Source organism: Triticum dicoccoides, chromosome 7B (genome assembly GCF_002162155.2).
Source record: "Triticum dicoccoides isolate Atlit2015 ecotype Zavitan chromosome 7B, WEW_v2.0, whole genome shotgun sequence".
In the NCBI taxonomy this organism is placed as follows: Eukaryota; Viridiplantae; Streptophyta; class Magnoliopsida; order Poales; family Poaceae; genus Triticum; species Triticum dicoccoides.
In genome coordinates this window covers 492,850,343-492,857,023 of record NC_041393.1, presented here as the reverse complement: position 1 = coordinate 492,857,023, position 6,681 = coordinate 492,850,343, and positions in this window count along the sequence as shown.

Here is a 6,681-nt window from a genome sequence, read left to right as displayed (position 1 = left end):
TGGGTATCCAGGGACTTTTCGGGGGGGGGGGTGCGCACGGGGTCTAGGGTCCGTGGGCACGGGGTGGGCGGAAATTTCACGATTTCGTGGCGGAAATTGGAGATTTCTTGGGCAAAATTGGAGAGATTTTGGGGATGGATGGTGGGGAAAAGATGGGGGAAAGCTAGATCCACTTGAAACCAAGCAAATCCATGGATCAAATCCAACAAAACCTCATCAAACCAACAAATCGCAAAAAAAATTGGGGCTATTTTTGGTGGGGAATTTTTGAATTTGGGCAAGAACAAGCAAAATTAGGCTAGAAAACAAGGAGGGGAGGCTCCAATTTCGTGATCAACGTGGCTCTGATACAAAGATGTTGTAGGGTGGAACCCTAAGTGAAGATCTTTCATGAATTGGAGGGGGAATCCCCAAGAACAAGAAGAACACAAAGGGGGAGAACAAGAGGAACACTCAAATTGACTTGATCCAATCACACATGTGCTAGGTCCAATCACACAAAGAGAGATACCAAGGTCCAAATCCAACATAAGAGGATACAAGAGGTAGCTAGTTCATCCCAATCCTATGAGGAAAGAGGTCTTGATGATCCTATGATGGGGACCCTTCTCCAAGAGGAGGGCTTGATCTCCAAGAGGAGCTTCTCCAAGAGGAGGCCTTGATCTCCAAGAGGAGGTCTAGATCTCCAAGCGGAGGAAGATGAGCAAAGCTCTCTCTTTGTCTATCAAATACTTTGCTAACCCTAACATATGGTCTAGGTATAGAATATATAGGTAGGTGGAAGGAGGGGACGAAGTGGAGGCCCAACAACAGCTCATAGCCGTCCATCCTGATGGGAGTTGGGCCTGTGCGCACGGGGGCCCTGTGGGCACGGTACAAGCCCGTGCTCATAGGGTGCTCCGGCGCCAGCTCTTTGAGTAGTCCGTGCGCACGGGGTCTTTGAGGCCCGTCGGCATGGGGTCGCCTAGGAGGTGCAGAGTTGATCTTGTTGCACTCCTTCTTCCTAGCCTACTCCTACTCCTACTCCTTCTCCTACTCCTTTGGGGTGTTCCTCACCAGCTTGTGGTCGTCGGTCTTCGTATCTAAGGACACATAGAGCACTTTGGTGAGGTAGCAAGCAAGTCCAATGGATATTCATGATATTCTCGAAGAAGAGCAGGTTCACCTTAATTCCGGTAGGTCCCCTTGGGACTCGAGTTGCTATGATGGTGTACATGGAGATGACCATGGGATGCTCCGCATCAAGTACTCAAAGCCCCCGATAGAGCGGGGAAAGGGGCCCAGTATGTCGAGTCCCCAGACCAAAAATAGCCAGGAGAGAGGGATTGTTTGAAGGGCTTGAGCTGGTTGATGAAGCTTCTTCGAATGAAACTGGCACACATCACATTTGATTACTAGTGTTGTTGCATCCTGGAGGGCAGTGGGCCAGAAGAAACCTTGCTGGAACGCTTTGCTAGCAAGGGATCTTGACCCTATGTGGGAGCCACATATGCCTTTGTGTATCTCTGCCAATAACTCCAGTCCGTCTTGCCGAGGAATACACTTTAATTTCATGCCGTTTGGCCTTCTTCTATAAAGGGCATCATCGACAAACTGGTACATGCTGCACCGACGGGCTACTTTCTCTGCTTCTTTCTGCTCCTCAGGGAGCTCTCCCATTTGTAGGAAACGGACTGTATGTTGTGCCCATGCCGGGGCCTGGGGCTCGACGGCAAGGATTAAAGGCATGTTTTCTGCTGCGGGGGCAGCCGCCTCGACGGCAAGGGCCTGGGGTACTGCCGGAGGCTGCTGCTCCTCGGCAAGATTGGGGTGCCCGGCAACTTCCTTGCCGACGGCTCCTGGGAGCTCTGCGGGAAAGTACTTGCCGGGACTCGTTTTCCTTCGCTTGGTCTGTTCTGCTGATGGCTCGACGGATGGTTGAGTTAACTGAAGCACAAAGGTACCTGGTTCCACAGGTAGCTTGAGGGCAGCGCGCTTCGATAGGTCATCGGCAATGTTGTTCTCTGCTCGAGGAACATGCTCTGCTTGTAGACCATCAAAGCGCTCTTCCAATTTCCTCACTTCATCCACGTAAGCCTCCATCAGCGGGCTCTGATAATCCTTGTTGACTTGCCTGACAACAAGTTGTGAATCTCCTCTAATAATAAGCTTCCTGATGCCAAGGTCTGCCGCGATCCTGAGACCAGTGAGCAACCCATCATATTCTGCGTGTTGTTTGTTAACATCTCCGAGGGGAAGTGCATCTGGATCACGTACTTGAGGCGTTCTCCGTGGGTGCAACGCGCAACACACCGACACCTGCACCTTGTAACAATAAGGCTCCATCAAAGTACATAATCTAATGACTACTTGCCTCTTTGTCGGGAAGAGTAGTTTCTTGAACTTCTTCGTCGGGCGTGGATGTCCATTCTGCTATGAATTCTGCCAAGGCTCTGCTCTTGATTGTCGAGGTGCTCTCGAACTTAAGGCCAAAGCTTGACAGCTCCAACGCCCACTCCACAATCCTCCCGGTTGCATCTGGGTTGTGCAAGATCCATTGCAAAGGGAGGCGTGTGACGATGGTGACTTCATGTGCTTGGAAGTAATGACACAACTTTCTCGAGGCCATAAGGAGGCCAAAAAGAAATTTCCGCATCCCAGAATACCTTAACCTAGCCCCCTGCAAGAGGGAGCTGACAAAGTAGAATGGGTGCTGCATCACCTTCTTCTTCTGCTTTACCTCGCTTACTTGCACAGACACTGCCTTGCCAAGATCGGATCCTGCCGGGGGCTCTCCCTTGCCGGGGTCAGATCCTGCCGGGTCCAGTTCTTCTCCTAAGGGCCTTGCCACTGCTGTCGCCTCTTCCTCCACCTCTCTCTGTGCCACTACCGTAGCACTAACCACTTGATTTGTTGCCGCCAGGTATAGGAGCAATGGCTCTTGTGGCTTGGGCGCGACCAGTATTGGTGTAGAGGAGAGGTATCTCTCCAAGTCCTGTAGTGCCGCCTCTGCCTTTGGGGTCCATTTCATTGGACATGCCTTTTTCAAAATCTTGAAAAAGGGGAGGGCACGCTCAATGGACTTAGAGATGAATCTGCTCAGGGCGGCGACGCAGCCGGCAAGCCTTCGGACATCTTTGACCCGTCTTGGCGCCTCAATTTGCTCGATTGCTTTGATCTTGTTAGGATTTGCTTCGATCCCGCGTTGAGATACAAAGAAACTAAGAAGCTTGCCGGACGGAACACCGAGCATGCACTTCTCTGGGTTGAGCTTGAGGTTGATCCTGCGCAAGTTTGCAAAAGTTTCTTCCAGGTCCTGCACGAGCGTATCCTTGTCCTTGGTTTTGACCACTATGTCATCCATGTAAGCTTCCATATTTCTATGGAGCTGGGGCTCAAAACCAATTTGGACTGCTTGAGCGAACGTTGAGCCAGCGCTCTTCAACTCGAAAGGCATCCGTACAAAGTAGTACGTACCACATGGGGTGATGAACACGGTCTTTTGTTCATCTTCCTTTGTCATGAAGATTTGATGATACCCTGAGTAAGTATCAAGGAACGACAACAGGTTGAACCCAGCAGTGGAGTCTACTATCTGATCAATACGTGGCAATGGGAAAGGATCCTTTGGACATGCTTTATTGATATCAGTATAGTTGATACATAACCTCCACTTCCCATTTGCCTTACATACTACAACCGGATCGTCCAATGATACGTCTCCGTCGTATCTATAATTTTTGATTGTTCCATGCCAATATTCTACAACTTTTACATACTTTTGGCAACTTTTTATACTATTTTTGGGACTAACATATTGATCCAGTGCCCAGTGCTAGTTCATGTTTGTTGCATGTTTTTTGTTTCGCAGAAAATCCATATCAAATGGAGTCCAAACGGGATAAAAACTGACGGAGTTTTTTTTGGAATATTTATGATTTTTGGGAAGAAGAATCAACGCAAGACAATTCCTGAGGGGGCCACGAGGCATGGAGGCACCCCAAGGGGGTGGGAGCGCCCTTGACCCTCGTGGGCACCCCGTAAGGCGGCTGGTGCCCTTCTTTCACTGCAAGAAAGCCAATATCCGGATAAAAATCATGTTCAAATTTCAATCCAATCGGAGTTACGGATCTCCGGGAATATAAGAAACAGTGAAAGGGCAGAATCAGAAACGCAGAAACAAAGAGAGACAGAGGGACAGATCCAATCTTGGAGGGGATCTCGCCCCTCCCACGCCATGGAGACCATGGACCAGAGGGGAAACCCTTCTCCCATCTAGGGAGAAGGTCAAGGAATAAGAAGAAGAAGAAGAAGGGGGGCTCTCTCCCCCTCGCTTCCGGTGGCGCCGGAACACTGCTGGGGCCATCATCGTCACCGCAATCTACACCAACACCTCCGTCATCTTCACCAACATCGTCATCACCTTCCCCCATCTATATTCAGTAGTCCACTCTCCCGCAACCCGTTGTACCCTCTACTTGAACATGGTGCTTTATGCTTCATATTATTATCCAATTATGTGTTGCCATCCTATGATGTCTGAGTAGATTTTCGTTGTCCTATCGGTAATTGGAGAATTGCTATGATTGGTTTAATTTGCTTGTGGTTATGTTGCTGTCCTTTGGTGCCCATCATATGAGCGCGCACATGGATCACACCATAGGGTTAGTTGTATGTTGATAGGACTATGTATTGGAGGGCAAGAGTGACAGAACCTTCAACCTAGCATATAAATTGATGCATACGGGATTGAAGGGGGAGCAATATATCTTAATGCTATGGTTGGGTTTTAACTTAATGAACGTTAGTAGTTGCGGATGCTTGCTAATAGTTCCAATCATAAGTGCATAGAATTCCAAGTCAGGGATGACATGCTAGTAGTGGCCTCTCCCACATAAAACTTGCTATCGGTCTAGTAACGTTGTCAATTGCTTAGGGACAATTTCGTAACTCCTATCACCACTTCTCCACACTCGCTATACTAACTTTATTGCGTCTTTACCTAAACAACCCCTAGTTTTTATTTACGTGCACTTTATATTCTTGCAAGCCTATCCAAACAACACCTACAAAGTCCTTCTAGTTTCATACTTGTTTTAGGTAAAGCGAATGTTAAGCGTGCGTAGAGTTGTATCGGTGGTTGATAGAACTTGAGGGAATATTTGTTCTACCTTTAGCTCCTCGTTGGGTTCGACACTCTTAATTATCGAAAGAGGCTACAATTGATCCCCTATACTTGTGGGTTATCAAGACCTTTTTCTGGCGCCGTTGCCGAGGAGTTATAGCATGGGGCGAATATTCTCGTGTGTGCTTGTTTGCTTTATCACTAAGTAGTTTCTATTTCCTCTTCTAAGTTGTTCTCTATCTTTAGTTATGGATATGGAACACGAAATACCAAAAAAATTAGGTGTACTTGCTAATCATGGAAATGGGGAACCTCCTAAAACCCTCGATGCTCATTATGTGAAAGATATTATGTACTACTTTGATAATCCTGAGAAAACCCCATTCAATTATATAATGGGAGACACGTTGGATCAATGTGAATACTTTAGGAATTATCGCTTGACACAAAAAGGGAAATATTATGGGATCAAATTTATATGTTGTATTGGTATGCTAGGCAACTATGCTTGAGATATGATTATACTTGTTGCTCTAGGATGGAGGCTCCACACCTTCCCTTTTCATGCAAATTGAATGATAATGAAACCTTGGATTCTTATGCTAATGGTATTTATGATTACTATGATGTGGAACAAATAGAAGAATTCGTTGCTTTTATGGGCGCTTATGAAATTGAATCTTTGTTTAAAACGTGTGAAAATCTTGATGTTGCTCTTTACAAATCTAATTTTTTTGCTATACTTAAATATTATTATGAGAATTATGAATATAATGTCGATATTGATGCATTTATTGAGGAGTCCGTTGTCCAAGAAGAGACTAATATTTTACAGGAATCTATGGAAGAAGAAATTGATGAAACTATGAGCTCATTGGATGAAAAAGATGATAAGGAGAGCAAAGAACAAAAGGAGGAAGAGCGGATTAGTTACCCATGCCCACCTTCTAATGAGAGTAACTCTTCAACTCATACATTGTTTTTCCCTTTGTGCTTACCAAAGGATGAATGCTATGATGATTTTATGACCCCGTTGATTCTTTTGAAATATCCATTTTTGGTGATGCTTGCTATGCTTGTGGCCAAGATGCCAATATGAATTTTGCTTATGGAGATGAACTTGCTATAGTTCCTTATGTTAAACATGAAATTGTTTCTATTGCACCCACGCATGATAGTCCTATTATCTTTTTGAATTCTCCAAACTACACTATATCGGAAAAGTTTACCCTTATTAAGGATTATATTGATGGGTTGCGTTTTACTACTACACATGATAATTTTGATGAATATAATATGCATGTGCTTGCTGCTCCTACTTGCAATTATTATGAGAGAGGAACTCCATCTTCGCCTCTCCATGTTTCCAATATGATAAAATTGCAAGAAACTGTTTACACTATGCATTGGCCTTTACTATGTGTGCATGAATTGTTCTTTTATGACATGCCAATGCATAGAAGAGAGTTAGACTTAGTTGTTGCATGATATATGTTACTTTGTCCTCACTATTAAATCACGAATCATTGTTAATTAAAATTGGCTTATAACTTGGGATCCGGGTGGATCCATTACTT